Source organism: Triturus cristatus, chromosome 8 (assembly GCF_964204655.1).
Source record: "Triturus cristatus chromosome 8, aTriCri1.1, whole genome shotgun sequence".
Taxonomy (NCBI): domain Eukaryota; kingdom Metazoa; phylum Chordata; class Amphibia; order Caudata; family Salamandridae; genus Triturus; species Triturus cristatus.
This window is the reverse complement of record NC_140591.1, coordinates 686,995,832-687,014,179: the sequence shown is the minus strand read 5'-3', so window position 1 is coordinate 687,014,179 and position 18,348 is coordinate 686,995,832. Positions and strand designations below refer to the sequence as shown.

The 18,348-nt window shown below is 43.6% G+C and overlaps 1 long non-coding RNA gene across 1 annotated transcript in view; it reads right to left on the bottom strand.

The window, feature by feature from the left end:
• LOC146802540 (uncharacterized) overlaps nt 1-18,348 on the bottom strand; it is a 237,645-nt gene that overhangs the window by 167,374 nt on the left and 51,923 nt on the right. The window contains exon 2 of the long non-coding RNA XR_014967414.1: nt 9,954-10,016. This is a non-coding gene — a long non-coding RNA (uncharacterized LOC146802540). The remainder of the gene's footprint in view (nt 1-9,953; nt 10,017-18,348) is intronic.

Here is an 18,348-nt window from a genome sequence, read left to right as displayed (position 1 = left end):
GTGGGCTAAAACGCACCCTTGACGAACACTACCCTGCATCTGTATCTTTTCTGTTAGTTCACCATTTTTCCCCCATGTAACCTGGGCATAATTATCCATGTGGAGTAGTGCTATCACTGCAACCAGATCCGGAGAGGCACCTAGATCAAGCATAATCTTCCATAACAAGCTACACGGTACCAGATCAAATGCGGCTCGCAGATCCACGAATGCTCCATAAAGCTTCTGCTTTCTAAGTAGCACATATTTCCAGGTTAGTAAGGTGAATCTGAAAACTTGATCACATGTACTTATTTTGGAACGAAAGCCCACCTTGTATGTTGACAATATCGTGTGGTCATCCATCCAACCTTGTAATTTATCTAGGACCTGCCTGGAGAAAATCTTTTGTAAATTGTCTATCAGGCTGATGGGTCTGTAATTGGAGGGGATAGCAGTGTCGCCCTTTTTGTAGATGGTAATTATCTCAGCTCCCCTCCAAGTTTCTGGAATGTCCTCACCAGCCAGTATACTATTAGACAAAAGATTTATGTACGGGGCCATATCATTGGTTCTGATTTGTAAAAATCGCCCGGGATCAAATCGGGACGGTGGTTTTTCCTGCCTTAAGTCTGCTGATTGCTGACATGGTGTCCTCCTGGCTGAAGACCAAAGATGGGTTATTAGCATTCGCCGCAGGGGTAGTGATTGATGGGGTGCACTTGGCTCTATCAGTATTTGAACTGCCCTGAACCTCTATCCCGGAATATAGTTTTATAAATTGGTCCACCCAGATCTCCGGTTGGATGTGATAGCTGAGAGTGAAAGCATTCTCCTTACTCCCCTTTGAGACAATATGCCAAAAAAGGCGACTATCCCTACACTGGACAGCCAGGACCAGATCTTGTCAGTTTTTGTCGGCGGCGTTTCGCTTGGCTTTTTTTAACGCTACTTTGTAACTGTTGCGAGCCCGAATTACTTTGGTTCTAGAGTGTACTCTAACTGCTAATTTTAGAGTATTCTTGGCTAACTTACAGAATTTGTAGAGCCTCAAAAAATTTAAGATGCACCGATACAATGTGAGTTGGTACCGGGGGTTGCGTACTTTCCACACTGCTACACAGATTAGTTAAAATTATGTAAAGAGGTTGTATACTCTAGTATACAAGCTCTGGTCAACTTGGACTTTAGGCCACACAATTCTTCTGCGGTTATTAGTTATGCGTGAGTCCTCGTTTTTAGAAATTTGATTTAAAAAAATTCCTATCCAATTCATTACCCCTCATTTTTAATAATAAAAAATTGTGGTCGCTGTCGTCCCTTTGTTCGATGCTCATATCTTCAACCAGTGACCACACTCTTACATCAACGAATATGTAATCAATGAATCTAGAGTAGGCACCCCTTTTAAAGGTGGCCTTCCTCCCTAAATCAGATGCAGTTCTCCCATTACAGGCTCTAAGGCTCCTACAAGGGATTAGAGAGGCAATCTGCAGGGAGACATATGATAGGCGTGAGCCGTGTTCGCCAGCAACCAGATTAGGGATACCACATAACTCATCCTCTTCCTCGAGCAGAGTGCTCAATAAGGTAGATGGTTCAAAAGCAGCATTAAAATCCCCCGCAACAATGACTTTAAAGTTAGATTGATATATACCAACCAGATCGTCCAACAGTGAGAGTACGGAGGATTCGCTGTTATATGGTTCAAACCTAGCATAAACGTTGAACGGGGTCAAAATTAAACCAGCCGGGAAAGCAAGCTGTATCCCCATAATATCTTGAGAGTCAATTGGTGTATGCTTATATTTGCAAGATAAAGAGTTTTTTACAAATATTAGTTGCCCACCAATAGCCCTACCCGTCATTTTGGGCGGCATAACTTCCACACTATAAGTAGTGTAACCGTTTATATGTACCTTATCTGCAGCCCAGGTCTGTTGAAAGACACAGATGTCATTTATCTCTATATAGGAAACCAATCTGGATTTTGGAGTTTGGAGTGGATACCCGCCAGATTCCACGATATTATTGTTCAGGTGTTGTTTACCTCGTTGTTGATTATGGGTGTACACCCATGGGTGTCTGCACCGATTGGGAGATCACTAGCACAAGATGTGCCGAACGGACATGGTGTTGATTGATGTTGCGTCAGGGGCGTTGTCTTAATAGTGCAATTAGTGTTGTTTAGTGGCATATCTGTGCATGTACTTAAATGCAGATTAATTGTAGCTTGTGCAACAGTATCACAGCTGTCCCGAGGCCCGAGGATTGGTTCGTTTTCAGTATACGGGATGTCTGCGATAGCTACATTAAATTCGGTATTGAAGTTATGCCTTTGGCTTAAATAGGGGCTATCAGTGATATTTTTCTCAAGGGGTTCCTTTGTAATTGACTTATGGGACAACTTAGGATCACGGGTCTTCACGACCACCAGCCAATCATTTGGTGCTATTGCTGTCGAGATGTCCCTTATAATACCTATGTCCAAAGTTAGCCCTTCGTCCAGTGAGGACAGTCAATCATTGTTGTCTAGGGGGTTAGAAATGTCATATTGATTATTCACAGGGATGGCGCATCTGAGCTGTTTCCAACCTCCCACCGGGAACCCCCCTACCAAAGGCTGTATAGAGCTCGGTGGTTTGTAGAAGTAACCAAGGGGCAGGATACTAATCCCTGTTTTCTCTATGAACCTGTTGCCCACCCTTTCTAGAATTACTCCGGTGACCCAAAGGACAGCACTATGCAGTCGTCTTCTAAGGATTTTTTTGATCTCCCTATCCAACTGACCCGGCTCCCCATTTTGAAATCTGTAAAAAGGGAATTAGATAGACCTGTCTTGCACTTATCGCATGTAGCGACTTATTTCTTAGATTAGTCCAATGTTCCGTAACTCCGGGTTGTAAAATAGGGACATTAGCCAACACTATGGTGTATGGTGTTGATTCTGGTGGTAAATTTAGTGTATTGGCACCTGTCATTTCTTTCACTGGCGTGCTAGATTGTCCTTGGCTGCTGTGTAACTGCATTCCCGCCCTACGTGTATTAGTAGGCCTAATTGGGGGTGGTGCTACTCACTCACCCATACAGCCACTTACACACCCACTCATTCTCTCATCCAGCCATTCACACACATACTCACTCACCCATACAATCACTGACAAACCCACTCACCCACCCATACAGCCACTCACACAACCACTCCCTCACCCACCTATACAACCATTGGCACACCCACTCACTACCAATACTGCCACTCCCACAGCCACTAGTTCACCCACATAGCTACTCAGACACCCACTTATTCAACCATACAGCCAACCACACATCTACTCATACACCAGTACAGCCACAAACACACAGTCACACAGTGACTCAAGTAAACTATATTAAAAAAATAATCACTCATACTCATTAGTAGTACACAAAGTATACAAATGTAACTTTTGTGGTGCCTTCGTATAGACGTTCAACACACACAAACCTTTAGAAAACATCATCAGTGATGTAATTTGAGATATCATCAGTAATGACATCAGTGATGTCACTGACCATGTCATGTCATGAGTGATGTAATATGTGAAGTCATAAGCAATGCACTGTGGGGGCATTTGTTATAGTTAACTCAAGTAACTATAACTGCTTAAATTCAGGGGTTTTGAACGAGTGAAATCTGAGCCTAACTATAACGTCCCTATATTCTTTGGTTCATTTAGTGAATTCATGTTTGAAAAAAACATAGAAATTCACTGAAAATACAAAGGTTACAGGGACTTAATAGTTAGGAATTAGAATAAAACAACCTTAGAAATGTACTGAAAAAAACAAAGGTTTCACGGCCATTATAGTTAGGCTTAGATTTCACTCGTGCAAATCCAGTGAAATTCAGCGGTTATAGTTACCTCCGTTAACTATAACTTACACCCCCGCAATGCTCTGCTTATGACTTCACACATTACATCACTCATAACATGGTCAGTGAAATCACTGATTACATCACTCATGACATTACTGATGACATCATCCATATCTATACATAAATTGACTAAATAAACCAAAGGTTACAGGGGCATATATTTATATGATAAATATAATAAAAATGGATAAGGGTTTACAAATAAAACATTGTGTAAGTCGCAGCATTCTGTATATTTAAAATGTTGCATCTTACATATCTGTAAAGTGATGCCTTGCCATACCATTAGACAAAACGCTATTGTTTGGAGAACTGAGGGCGCGCTGAAAAACAGAAATTGTTTGGAATACTTGAAGCATACAATTGGGAGTGATTTATGTATATGTCAATCAGTGATATCTGAATTGTCAGTATTAAGAGCTGCTGGCAGGTTATTTTGCGAAACTTATTCTTTAAGTACCAACAGTAAGAAAAAAAGCAGCTCACATACTGAAATACCTTTGAAATAATTCTAGATACAACAATACAGCTTATAAAAAAATTAAAAAATCTAATTTAGATAATACGCTTCCTGCCCGTCTAAATGCCACTTTTGTGTTTGAAAAAGTGTGGGAAAGAAATAGTTTGCATTCAATTTGACTCATACCTTGACAATATAATGCTTTTGTACCTTTTTCAAATACTGTGAACTAATTTAAGATGATTAAGGCTAGAGAAACTATAATTTTAGGAACAATCATGTTGTCAATGTTCCGCAAAACAGCACATCGTGTTTTGGTACATTGTGCTATAATCCTGTGACCTGCATCAAGTCGCAAACCTTCACAAACCTTCTAAGTGCAAACTTTCTTGAAGGATCAATGTGTTTGTTTTGTCTCACAGATGCATTGATGGTTCTATGCAGTCAATACATTTTACATTGGTTTCTTCCTGCGCTCCATTTCTGGCAACCATTTTTATGACTAGGAAAGTGAGCCATGAGTGCCATCATGGGAGCTGTGTGCATTCAATCTATCACTGCAGCTGATTCTGAAGTCAATAAGTACACTCTATGATAGTAATGCCCCTGCCTTTCTTCTTTCTGAACGGTTTTCTCATTAAAGCTGCGATTGATTGGCTCTTCAACTGGTCATGAATTTCCGCAACAGAGCAAGTCAACAACATACAGTATTTGAACTAAAGTTGTATTTTAGATACTTCTGAATTCTACCAAAATTCAATGACAATTAGACTGAAGAAATTGTTTCAAAGGAGTAGAAATATGATTTACAACATATAAGAGAACACTTCACTTAGGGCCCTGTTACAGATGTTGGGTCGACCACAACTGACCACCGTCGGTTGCAGTACACCTGACATCTGCCCCTGCAGTCCACCCGCCGCATTACGATGTGGGGGCAGAGGCATCGGGTGCAGGGACTGTCCTTGAGCCAGTCGGAGCATCAGAAAGTATCACAATCCCAAAATGACGGTAGAGCCAGCCTGAGCTCCGCTGTCGGGATCAAGATGTCACTTTCCGAAAGCCTTGTCGGAAAGTGACTTTGGGTGCCCCCAGTAGGGCCTCTGTCCATTCGTGAGCTCAGTGACCTCCACTATGGGGCCTGGGGGGCACAACCATCCCTGCACCGTGTGGCAGTCACTGCATGGTGTCTGCCACACAGTACAGGGCTGTTTAAAAACACAAGTTTTTCAATGGTTGCTTGTACTGCGGGCCTTTTCCACCCGCCACACAAGCTGTAGTTGAAAAATGGATGTTTCTGACCACGGCGGTCGCATTTAAATTTTGTGTTCAGAACGCCAACCTATGGTCAGGTGGTTCCAATCCGCAACGGTGTCAGGTAGACGCAAGTCTGCCCAACATCATTCTGAGGCCCTTAGTCTTATTTTAATGTGACTGACAAACATCATGAGATATGAAGCAATCCACAGAAAAGTCCAGTTTCAGGGTACCCTTGAACTGACATCCAAAAATGTAATCCCTTTGGACTAATCCTAAATTTGGAGCATCATTTTAACTTTAGTGCTATTCATAAGGAATCCAAAAAGAAGTCCTGGAAATTTACACCAGTTAAAGATATCCATTAGTACTTACATACATAAAATATTTCACTCGCTGGAAAAACCCATTCTCCAATATCTGCATTCAGTATGGGAATGTTTCATTGTTACAGGGGTATCCCACTTTCTTTTGCCATTAATTCATACCCATCTGTGTTTCCATAGTTCAAACTTTCTGTCCAGGTGTATGGGAATTACAACAAACCTAAGAAATTTTAGGTTCCACTTAATTTTTGTAGCAGGATTGGCAAGGTGAGCTTTCTGTGTTTCACTGAACATACAAAATGCATAGCTAATTAGGACGCGGCAGTGTGCTGCCCAGTAGGCCAAACCCAGGATGCACTTTGCATGCAAGAATAGTGTTGTTTTCTCATGGTGTAGTATGGCAGTGATTTTAGCTTTCTTCTGAATTGTAGGAGGATTGGTATTAATATGATATTGATGGGAATGTTGTTTTACATCTAGAGTACATAGATAGTGAAGATCTGTTTTCTGGTATTTTCCTTCTTACTCTCCAATCCTGTGATGTCTTGGATTCTGACTTGGTGCCCTTAGGAAATTGGGTTGTTGGTTCACTGGGGGGGAAGCCCTGGTCAAGCAGCAACTACAATCCTTGTCAGGGTAAAGCACAAGCAAACCCCAAATTAACATATGCTCACCCCCTTGGTAGTTTGGCACAGAGTAGTCAGTCTTAACTCAGTGGCAATGTCAGTTAGGCCAGCTGGTCAGAGTACCTTAAGTCCTAGTTGTGCAGCGTTGTGTGGATCCAGGTTAAAGATACACTGCTCAGCCAAAGCGATGCTTTGGGTCCGAGATGTGGTGAGGCTGCAGTGCAAGGACCTGTTGAGTCATCGTCAAGGGTCCCATCAACAGAGCTTGCGATGTGAAGTCTGGCATAAGGGATGCTGCGCACAGCTGGCTATGACTTCCAAGGAGCTGCAAAGCTGGGATCCGGAGTCCATCGTTGTCATTGAGGCTGCCGTCAATGAGAGATGCAAGGACCTGAACTGTGGAAGCGCTGCACCACTGGGGCAACGCGTCGGTTCTGAGAACTATGGTGGGTGAAGTGGGTCTTTGCCACTGGCCCAATCCATGCAGCAGTGTTGATATTTTGGTTCTGCATGAGGATGCTCCGCTCAGATGAGGAAAAGCGTTGGATCACTCATGATGCATCGCTCATAAGAGAAGATGCATCAGTTCCACTGGCAAGCACAAAAGGACCACTTCCAGGGTCCAGGACTCGGTTGGTACCACTTGGTAGGGCAGAGTCGCAGATGTCAGAGTCCTGGTGCAGGTGCAAAATCGTTGGAAGTCTGTTATGTCCCTGAGGCTTGGAGTCACTCTGGGTCCTGGGTACAAAAGATGCAGGTCCAATACTTCTCACCCAGTCAAGATGCCAGCAGGCAGTAGGTCAGCACTGCAAAGCAGGAGTCCAGCATAGTGCAGTCCAGCAGAGGGGCAGCCCTTCAGCAGCACAGCAGTACTTCTTCCTGACAGTGTCCACAGGTCCAGAAGTGTACTGAAGCGGTGGTGGCTGAGATCCTTCTTTTAAACACAGATGTGCCTTTGAAGTGGGGAGAAGCTTTTAGAGACATGCCTTTAAAGTACATAAATGCTTTATCTACACTGTCCTGGACCCAGACTAACTGCAAGGGGTATGCAAATCTTTGTGTGGGGACAGAGCTCAGCCTCTTCAGGTGTGAGTGAGGCTGGGCCAAGCACCTCTTTCCCATCCTGGCAGTGATGGCCCATTCAGTTACATTGTGTGTGGCTGTCTAGGAGAAATACACAAATCCCAACTGCCAACTACATTTTCAGAATTGTAATTTAAAATCCGACTTCACCATAAGTTAGAATTTTACATAAGGATTCCATAAACATAAATTTGCAATTTACACTTATAAAATGTAATAAGGTAATCCCAATGTTATCCTTTGGGAGATGTAGGCCTTGATGTAGTGAAAAATGAATTTTAGGGTTTTTCATTACGAGGACATGTAAAACATAAGAGCACGTGCCCTGCTTTTTAAATACTTTTCACCATACCTGCTGGGCTTTCCTAGGGGTGATTTATATGTATTATAAAACAAGGTTTAGGCCTGGCAAAAGGTTTATTTTTCCATGTCAAAATTGCAGTTTAAAGAGCACATACAGGCTGTGCAATGGCAGGCCTGACACATGTTTAAAGGGTTACCTAAGCGGGTGTTACAATCCGTGCTGCAGGCCCACTAGTAGCATTTAATTTACAGGCCCTGGGCACTTGTAGTGCACTTTACTAGGGGCTTATAAGTACATTTAATATGTCATTTTGGAATGAGCCAAAATTATCATGTTTGGAGGAGAGGCCGCATAACCTTTACCACTGATTATGCCCATAACAGTGAGATTAGAAAAATGGAGGATGGAGGCAAAAATATGGGGGTAGATCACCCTAAGACTGACTGGACTAACAATGCTGTATGCCTGAAATGATAGTTTCTTAGCCACGTATGGGACCTAGTGGGTGATGCACCTGGTTTTACCCGCTCTAATACATAAAACAACCTGTTGACATCCTCCTCTACCTCCTCAGGGTTGTCAAGGGTACACCATTAGCGGTGAGAAAGGTGTAATAAGCCTTTACAGGGAAGGAAATATTTGGCAGTCATTTGTTATTGCTGGTATTGTCTGGAGCATTTCTGCCCCTTCATGGCAGCACAGTAAAAAAAAGAAAAAGGCCCCCAATGCTTCACACTATAATCTGTGGCAACTGATCAGTAGCTAAAGTGGGCTCACCTATAGTCCTGTGATGACTACTGAATTGGGTGGAAATAAAATATGATTTGCCCAGTAACTGATCAATGGCTAAGGTGAGCTCACTCATTGCCCCATGATATATGCTGTTTTGGAAGGTAATAAAATGTGAATGGCACAAGACCTCATAAGTGGGCTAACCCATAGCCCATGATGTATGTTGTCGTGGCTGGAAGTAAAATGTGAATGGTACAATAAGTAATCTCTGGCTGAAAAGTGCTGACACATTGCCCTATGCTCTGGTGGGTGAAAGCAGAGGCCCACATTGTGAGTCACCCACACTTTGCTCTTACACAAGGAACAAGTTGTCTCTCAAAAACGTTTCTCCTGGCATCAAAAAGAAAATGGCAATATGTGTTTTTAGTATCACAAAAAATGTGGGTGGAGGTCTAAGGGAAAATTTAAAGACCAGCAGGTTGTGATTCCCCTAAGTAACAATATCACAACACTGAAACAACCTGGGTCTGGGACTGAGTAAAGAAAGTACACAAATAAGCCAAGGTGAACCCCAAAATACAAGTGACAACTCTATAAGAGAGCCTCTCCAGAAACAGGACCCATCAATCACTTAAGGTGGTTATTTGTTATTATCATCTGGGTCTGCCTGCTCCAACCTGCTGGACCAGTTCATAAAGCAGTGAACCGGTCACTAGCATGGAAGAAGCACCAAAGGAGGATAGTCACCTGATCCCCCACGGGTGTTATCTGTGATGAAATCCTACCCAAGGAGCCAAATGGGAGATCCTAAAAGCAGCAGTAAAAATAATAAAGTGAATTTAAAAATGGCTAAGGATGCTCAAAAAATCTTTATTGGTAGAGGATCCTTGTCAAGATTAAGAAGCAAAATGGCAATATGGCATAGATAGTTTTGTCATTATGCTATTGTCCATAGCATGGTCGGTCAACATGTTTCTGCCCACACAAGATCAAAAGTATCTGGGCATTCGTCAGGACCTAGATTACTGCTGTGGTTGAGTGTGAAAACGTGTCAACAAAATATACAAAAAAGGTATGTGAATAAACTCATCCTACCGCACCGGTCAGGTCAGGAACAATCAAAACCGGATGCCTGTGGAAGAAAAGTGAAAAAATATACAATGGCCAATTGTGTACAGACAAAGTCAGGGGTCATTAGTCCTAAATGCCCTAAATCATACATATATTAATGATGAATTGCATTTAATGTAGTAAATCAAATTGCACTTACCCATAACAAGTGGGCACTGCCCTCACCTCAACCTGGTCTCAACTCAGGGAAAGGGGCCCCGCTCTAAACATAAAAGAAAATAGGAGAGAAAACAGGTAACAACTAATCATGCCTGAAAAAACTCTCCTCTTGAAGGCATGGTATAAAAACTGAGAAACACCCATACAGTGCAATGGATGGCAAATGATGGTCAGTCCAAACGTCAGTAAAATAGAAATTCGAAAGAGCCTAGTGAGAACGATGCATGAGTATAATATCGTTCCCCTTGTTAAGGTGTTGCTAGGCAAGTGAAAATATCACATGAAAAAGTATCCTAAAGAGACAAACCACTTGATTGTTCATACAGGTCTTTACAAATGAAAGGTAAGACCAAACTTGACTGATTTAAACAGGACAACTGGTCTCACTGTGTTATCAGGTACACGAGACCAACAAGACAATGAAGTCAAACAACCAAGGTGGCTGGATAAGGAACACCCACTAGGTACGTATCAAAGTTCAAATAGTTGCACCTATTCAAAGTATAAGCTCACCTGTCCGTCGGTACCCCGGGGCGGTCTTTGAATCAAGACCGGAGGTATCTGCGGACGGGCGAGCACTGTCTATTTATCCCTCTTTCTCTGTAGTCGCTACAGGTGTGGTGGACCAGTTTAGGTGGCCACAGCAATGCCCGCACTAGGAAGTGATGCACATGCGCATAGACCGGAACACTAATCTAGAGTCCCTAGACCGCGGTAAGCATGTGCAGACTCCGGAAGCTGATCTGAAGTGTGGACTACCTGCTACCATCAATACTGTGTATGCAATATTCCTATAAGTGATCGAGTACGAAATCTACTCGGAATATTCAAAGCCGCCTGTAACGCCAAAACAAGCGCATGCGCAGAGACAAGGACGATGGGCTGCAGTCCCGTTTTCACAATACGTGTGTGTGGTTTATAACACTCATAATATTGTGCCCTATCCCCAGACATTAATGGTATGGAAAAATATTGCTAAAGGGTGAAAAAATATTAGCAAAAGAGTCAAAGAACCACACGAGGGTGTATGAGAATCACCCGCAGTGTACATGTGTGGTATCCGTAACACCACTCCAAAGGCCACTCAATAGTGTGCCCTTCCCGCTCATGTTCGTAGTGTAGTTAGAATAATGCTATACATGTTCAAAGCGAACGAGTAGGTTAAGAGTGGTGGATGTCGTAACCTACAAATGTGAAGAGCCAGAGTACTTCACATAACCTGCAAATGTGAAAAACCAGAGTGCTTCACTCTAAGCTGTGTCTTATTAAGCCCAAAAATAACTGGGAGTGCCCAATGTAAAACACAGATACAGATAGACATTTATAGACAGTCTAAATAAGGTGAGTATGTCTACAACAAGACCTCCCAATCATATCAGTTGTTTGATATGTAGATAAATCCTTATCTAAACCTTCGTTATAAGGAAAAATCATAGCAACAGCCAAGGAATTTCATCATTCAAGCCCTCTGTGTCTGAGTGCAGTCTGTGCACCCACCTCTGCTCTCTAAGTAAAAGGAACTTCTGAATGTCAGTAATGTGAGGGGGGATGCATGGTTGTTCAAGAATGACCCAGTGTAGCTCGTTCTCCTTATGACCCACTGATAAAAAATGGTTAGTGAGCTTAGTTGCACTTTTCTTACACCGAATGGTGCTTTTGTGCTCCGAAATTCTCACTTTAACCTTACGTGATGTCATGCCTACATAGTTCTTGTTACAGGGGCATTTGATTAGATAAATCACCCTTTCACTGTTGCAGTTCGTATGTGCTTTGAGGGACCAAGGTCTATTTGTCCCAATATCTACTTCAGTAGTATGCCGAGTTTGTGGACATACTGAACAGGTCCCACATGGGAAGTGACCCACAACTGGCGGTAACCCCCACAGTGTAGTAGATTCTGGGTTCTTCACTAGTTTAGGGCGAGTATGTACCAATTGGTCTTTCAAATTCGTGCCTCTTTTAAAAGCAAAAAGAGGAGGAGGTAGAGAACTACCCTCAATTTTAAGTACCCTCCAGTTCTTTAGGATGCTCTTCTTGAGTGCATTAGAGTAGTTACAAAACGTGTTAACGCAAGTAATCCTCTTGTTGTCTTCGATAGGGCCCTGTGGTCTCCTCTCAAGCAGAGCCTCTCTATGGTTATTCTTAGCTCTTTTCATAGATGTCTTAATGATCTTTTTAGGGTACTGTCTCTCCTGAAGTTGTGTGGACAGAAAGGAGGCATGTTCATTGTATTTGGACATTTCAGAGCAATTCCGCCGAATGCGGAGAAATTGTCCAAATGGAAGATTCTCCCTGAGAGCTCTCGGATGATGACTCTGGAAGTGGAGAAGGGAGTTACGTGCCATGGGCTTTCTATAAAGTTCAGTGCCGAGAGTATCACTAGTAGGGCTAATCCGTAGATCCAAAAAGGATATGCCTTCTCTTGAAAAATCACAAGTGAACTTAAGGAAATTGTTCATGTTGTTCAACCAGGTGTGAAAATCTCTGATCGTCTCGATCGAGCCCCTCCAGATGACAAAAATATCATCAATATAGCGCTTCCAGGTCAAAATATGACCTAGAAACGGATTTGTGTCAGCGAGGATCTTCGTCTGCTCGATCTGGTGGACGTACAGATTTGCCAAAGATGGGGCGAAAATGCTCCCCATGGAAGTCCCAGAGACTTGTAAAAAGAGATCATCCTCGAACTTGAAGAAGTTCTCTTTCATGGCTATGGTTGCACATGTCATAATGAAGTCCACTGGAGTAGGGCTCTGCAGGGAGACACCTTCAAGGAGAGTTCTTATAGTTGTTAGTGTCTCATCCTGTGGAATACATGTATACAATGACTCCACGTCAAAACTTACTAGGAAGTCTTGGGTGACGTCGAATGGCATCCCATCCAAGATACGTAGCAAGTCTTTCGTGTCTTCAACAAAAGATGGCATGGTTTTCACTAGCGGTTTCAAGAAAAAATCTACAAAGGTAGAGAGAGGTTCAAGAATAGACCCTATCCCCGAAATTATGGGTCTACCAGGTGGAGGAAAAACCCCCTTATGTATTTTGGGTAATACATAAAAGTAGGGGATAATGGGGTGTGCTGTATAGAGGAACTGAGCCTCATGAGTGGTGATCCAGCCTTGCTCTAGGGCCTCGTCTGTCAGGTTTTTTATGGTCAAAAGAAGTCTCTTGGTGGGATCCAACTTAATGCGGCGATAAAAATTCGTGTTGCTCAGTTGTCTCCTACACTCCGATTGATATGCATCCGCATCCATAATGACTGTTGCACCCCCTTTGTCAGCAGACTTGATGACGATGGATCTGTCATCTGCTAGCGACCGGAGGGCAAAACTTTCACTTTTGGATAAGTTGGAAAAAGAACGGTTTTCATTTTGAAAAATGATCTCAGCATCTCTGAGGACAGCCCTCTCGAACGTTAGTACTTCAGGAGGGACCAAATGGACGGGTGGAGTAAAAGTCGATTTAGGGCGTAGGCCAGTGTTGGACTCAATTTCTTGGTTGTCTTCTGGTTTATCTTTGAAAAAAGCCCGTAATCTGACTTTTCTAAAGAACCCCGCGAGTTCTTGTCTTGTTTGAAAAGGGTCTCCCTTGTTGGTAGGAACATACCCAAGTCCTTTTTCAAGGACAGCGGTCTCATCTTTGTTGAGTACCCGTTTGCTCAGATTTACAATCAAGCTGTCGTGTTGCTGGGACCTGCTACTGGAGGATCTTTCAGATTGCTCCGTGTCCGAGATGCCGGAGGACTCCAATGAACACTGGGCTGTGCTGATCTTCTCCTTCCTCTGGAGCGACGTGGGCCCTGCCCTAAAAAAGGCTGTTGTTGATAGTTATCTTGATGAAAAGGGCCCTGGAAGCCAGGATGAGGAAAAAAGGGCTGTGGATAATTAAAAGGACCAGGAGGCCACCATTGTGGTTGCTGTGGGCCCCCATAGAAGTTGCCTCTTCTTGGACCCCGTTTGTTCCAATTACGCCCTCTTGACGAAGGATTGCCACCATGATCTGAGTCTGAGGAATCATTATCACTCCCTGACGTTGAATAGTTTGAACCGGGTCGTCTCCCTTGTTGATTAAACACAGGGGGAGTGTAAGAATCACTGGTGTAAGGATAGACCTTGGTCATGGAGAATTTAGCTAAATCCTTTTTAAATTTGACTATTTTGCTTGCCAGTATTGTGTCCCTAAACTCCTTAGTAGTTTTATCCGTCTCTTTGGACTGTTTGTTAAAGCTGGACGTCACCAAGACCGATTTGATCTGGGACTCTAGGAGTTGGATCTCAACTAGGATGTTATCTGCTAACCTCTTGGCTCTTATAGAGTTGTCACTTGTAATATGTGTTTTTGCCTGTGTGGGTGAGTTGCAATTAGTTTAAAAACATAACTGAGTTTGTTAGGTTTTCCTAGGTAGCGGCTGGGGCCGGTCCCAAATAGAGCAGTTACCAACCTTCACCACAAATGATCATTTTTAACGGGAAATGTTCATGTCTCAATTTTGCATTGTGGGGCCATTTTTGTGAAATATGAGTTAGGCCAAGCTACACAATTGGGGCACCCTTCTTATCAGATGCAGTGTAGGAACCGTGGGTGGTAGGACTTTTATGGATCGTCACAAGTTATGGATGTTTCCTTGTCAGAAATGTGTGAAAAATAAATGATTTCAGACAAATTAGTGCTTTGCAGGTAATTGTGGGTAAGAAAACATATTGCAATCCACAGAAGGCACATCACCCTGGATTCTCCTGGGTGTGTAGTTTTCAAAATGTCTGGGTTAGGTGGGTTTCCCTAGGTGGCGGCTAAGTATGGGCCTAAATACCACAACTACCTCAATCTCTAAAACAGGTTATTCTTTTGACTGGAAATGTTGATGTCTACACATTGCATTTTGTGTCCTTTTGTGTTGGGGCACTAGGTAGAGCTACTTGTAGCTGCTTTTAAAGAGAGAAGTGTTGGAACACAAAATAGTATAACATTCATTATGAATTAAAGTTCTCTCCTTTATTGGCTTCAAAATGTAATTGAATGTGCAAGAAAGATCACATTTTGTGAATTGTCCTATGAATAACATGATAGTGTGTGTAACCCCAAATTTCCCTATTTGCCTTTTTTTTTATTTCAACATTTAGTTTCCTTTGCAAAACTATGAAAAGTCTAAACAAATGACCCCTTGTTGAATTCTAAATTTTGTAGAGTTTTCAAAAAATGCATAGCTTTCTGGTTTCACCCTTAGCCTTCACGCCTGTTTCTACAACACAAACTGCAAGTAGGTCGACACCACAAAAAAATGCACTATCAATTTGAAAATCCCAAAAACTGTGGTAAAACATGTTTTTCTTTTACAACTGTGCTTGTTCCTGAAAGCTGGGGAGCTGATATTCTTGGTACAGCAAACCTTTTGTTGATAAATGTTTTAGAGAAAAAACATATGATTTCTTGCACAACATTTCCTATTTTTCGAACAAAGTACAACTTTTTGCTATATTTTGTCTATTTTCTCAGTTTCCTTTGGAGCAATTGCCAAACCCTGGGAACCTTAATACACCTCAGGATGTGTGAAAAGAGGATGCACACATGGCCTGGATGCATTTTTAGGGAAAACATTTTAGCTGTCAGCACGAAGTGCACCAACTAATTATAAAAAGGCTCAGCACTATGGCCCAAATTTGCTAAGATTTTGCATCAGGATTGCGTCACTTTTGTGGCACGTCCCAGGCACATAATCAGTTTGCGTGGTTTAGTAAATGCAAATTAGCTGAAAACAGTTCATTACTTTGTGTTGAGCAGGCATTACATAGGTGGAGTATGGGTGTTCCCATGCATCTTCCCATGTAATTTACTTGTAAGCCTGAGTTTGTGACAAAATGGTGCGCCTACCTGACAGAGGTGCAACAAGGAGAAATATCTTAATTTCTATTCGTTACCTCCTCTTTGCATGTGTGCTGATTCTGCAGCACACAGAGAAAGGGGAATATGCCTCTAAAGATTGGTGTTGTGCAGGAAGGTATCCTTACCTACACAAAACCAATCCTATATGTAGCGCAGGCACCTTTGCACCTTGGCGCAAACTTCCCTGCATTGGCACAAGCCTGCCTGAAGTGTACCAGTCCTGTAGGAGAGTAGAATTGGGTCATATCTTAGTAGGTATGTCACATTTCTACTCTCTTATATTCAAGCAACACTGCACACCAAGTTCCTTTGCTGCTCTGCCTAGCCTGCAAGAATAGTAAATCTTTCCCTAAGGGTTGAAAAGCCTCAGCAGCGTAGGGGTTAGAGCTGATGTGTGCCTAGAGGAGGTGAACTTGTAGTTCCTTTACTACTGGAGTGCTTCCATTTTGTTAAACCCTTATTGAGACGAGCTGCAGCTAGTAAGACGTTACAACAAACAAATGATGGACGGAATGCTGACAATGCAGACATTCTCCCCCAGTCAAGAGATCTGGGTTAAATCCATCGTTCTTTTGCCCACTACGCCACCCCAGTTTAGACATGGCCATATGCAAATCAGTCTTGACCCTGTGCCTCATGGGAACAGTCCAGCCCGAACTGCCAAGCCATGTCTTCCCTGGATCGGAATCAAGCATCCTAGGACCGGTTTCTGGCTATCAGCCGTCATCAGCCAGGATAGCTTAACTCCAGTGGCGTAGTGAGCACGGGTCCCACGTCTGGGAATACCCATCCCACTTAGGGCGAAAAGCGTTACAACAAACAAATGATGGACGGAATGCTGACAATGCAGACATTCTCCCCCAGTCAAGAGATCTGGGTTAAATCCATCGTTCTTTTGCCCACTACGCCACCCCAGTTTAGACATGGCCATATGCAAATCAGTCTTGACCCTGTGCCTCATGGGAACAGTCCAGCCCGAACTGCCAAGCCATGTCTTCCCTGGATCGGAATCAAGCATCCTAGGACCGGTTTCTGGCTATCAGCCGTCATAAGCCAGGATAGCTTAACTCCAGTGGCGTAGTGAGCACGGGTCCCACGTCTGGGAATACCCATCCCACTTAGGGCGAAAAGCGTTACAACAAACAAATGATGGACGGAATGCTGACAATGCAGACATTCTCCCCCAGTCAAGAGATCTGGGTTAAATCCATCGTTCTTTTGACCACTACGCCACCCCAGTTTAGACATGGCCATATGCAAATCAGTCTTGACCCTGTGCCTCATGGGAACAGTCCAGCCCGAACTGCCAAGCCATGTCTTCCCTGGATCGGAATCAAGCATCCTAGGACCGGTTTCTGGCTATCAGCCGTCATCAGCCAGGATAGCTTAACTCCAGTGGCGTAGTGAGCACGGGTCCCACGTCTGGGAATACCCATCCCACTTAGGGCGAAAAGCGTTACAACAAACAAATGATGGACGGAATGCTGACAATGCAGACATTCTCCCCCAGTCAAGAGATCTGGGTTAAATCCATCGTTCTTTTGCCCACTACGCCACCCCAGTTTAGACATGGCCATATGCAAATCAGTCTTGACCCTGTGCCTCATGGGAACAGTCCAGCCCAAACTGCCAAGCCATGTCTTCCCTGGATCGGAATCAAGCATCCTAGGACCGGTTTCTGGCTATCAGCCGTCATCAGCCAGGATAGCTTAACTCCAGTGGCGTAGTGAGCACGGGTCCCACGTCTGGGAATACCCATCCCACTTAGGGCGAAAAGCGTTACAACAAACAAATGATGGACGGAATGCTGACAATGCAGACATTCTCCCCCAGTCAAGAGATCTGGGTAAAATCCATCGTTCTTTTGACCACTACGCCACCCCAGTTTAGACATGGCCATATGCAAATCAGTCTTGACCCTGTGCCTCATGGGAACAGTCCAGCCCGAACTGCCAAGCCATGTCTTCCCTGGATCGGAATCAAGCATCCTAGGACCGGTTTCTGGCTATCAGCCGTCATCAGCCAGGATAGCTTAACTCCAGTGGCGTAGTGAGCACGGGTCCCACGTCTGGGAATACCCATCCCACTTAGGGCGAAAAGCGTTACAACAAACAAATGATGGACGGAATGCTGACAATGCAGACATTCACCCCCAGTCAAGAGATCTGGGTTAAATCCATCGTTCTTTTGCCCACTACGCCACCCCAGTTTAGACATGGCCATATGCAAATCAGTCTTGACCCTGTGCCTCATGGGAACAGTCCAGCCCGAACTGCCAAGCCATGTCTTCCCTGGATCGGAATCAAGCATCCTAGGACCGGTTTCTGGCTATCAGCCGTCATCAGCCAGGATAGCTTAACTCCAGTGGCGTAGTGAGCACGGGTCCCACGTCTGGGAATACCCATCCCACTTAGGGCGAAAAGCGTTACAACAAACAAATGATGGACGGAATGCTGACAATGCAGACATTCTCCCCCAGTCAAGAGATCTGGGTT